Below are 1,080 nucleotides of genomic sequence, written 5' to 3' on the forward strand. Positions count from 1 at the left end.
AATAAAATATAAAAAATAAAAAATAAATGCAACTAGACTATAATTTCAAGACATCTATTCAATAGAAAAAAATGACATTTTGTTGCCCTAGAATGCATAAATATACAATTCACATTTTGTTTTCACTACACTATGTCACCAGCAGTTCAGAAACGTAAAGTATTGGATAATAATTTGCCAGAAAATATTGAATTAAAAAATAAAATGAAAATGAAAATTTTAAAAGCAGGGAAGGAAAAAAAACTACTGCATTTGAATAAAAGAAAAGGATCTGTATGTGGATAGTTATAAAATGTGTTTGGCAACGTCCTGCATTTGGCACAATAAATAAAAATATTAAAGGAAAAAAAATGCTTTCTATGGTTGTTGAGTGATATGGTATTGCCTATAAATCATAAATATGACACAATGGTTGTGCAAGTCCTATCGGAAACTGTGAACATACAATACTTATGTGAGTTGTGCAAACGAGTTCATGGTTTTTAATTCCAAATGTTTCCCAGTGCAATGGTTATTGTAAAAGAGTTAAATAAAAACATAACTAAATAAAATGACTTTTTTTTTTTTTTATAGCTGTGCTGGCGACTTCACAAAAGTTACAAAATGACAGTCATTTGGGAGGATAATAGTAAGTTTGTTGAACATTCCTACCATGAATGGTAATGGCCATGGGAGGAAGCGCTGTATAGGGTTGGTGTTCAGAGCAGGCAACCTCCTATAAGACTTGCTACAGAGGAATAAACCATGAGCAGGCAGCTGAGGAGCCTGGAGTTCATCCAAGATGCTGCAAAAAAAGCCGATGCCTCTTCAAGGTGTTAAACCTATGATGTCCATAGAGCTGAACCCGCCGCTGTCCGCGGTGCTGAATCTGCTGCTGCTGTCCGCGGTGCTGAAACTGAGTCTGCTGTCCGCAGTGCTGAACTGCCGCGGCTGTCCGCGGAGCTGAATTATTCCTATAGTGGATGCCTATGGCGTGACTTGTGCTGCAGTGCAGATGACCATGAAGATAAGTGGGGAAACTAGAATTATAGCTGAGGTGCAGTGCTGTTACTCAGTAGAGTGTTCTTAACGTGGCAAGCA

At 37.5% G+C, this 1,080-nt stretch overlaps 1 protein-coding gene across 1 annotated transcript in view; it reads right to left on the reverse strand.

Moving 5' to 3' along the window:
* Positions 1–495: 495 nt before the first annotated feature.
* Positions 496–1,080, reverse strand: part of TBR1 (T-box brain transcription factor 1) — an 8,449-nt gene continuing 7,864 nt past the window's right edge. Inside the window, exon 6 of the mRNA XM_082259980.1 lies at positions 496–1,080. This exon is cut by the window's right edge and continues 990 nt beyond it. The gene's annotated coding sequence lies outside the window, so the exon portion shown is untranslated.

This window comes from Pelophylax lessonae (assembly GCF_965119305.1).
Source record: "Pelophylax lessonae genome assembly, chromosome: 6".
In the NCBI taxonomy this organism is placed as follows: Eukaryota; Metazoa; Chordata; class Amphibia; order Anura; family Ranidae; genus Pelophylax; species Pelophylax lessonae.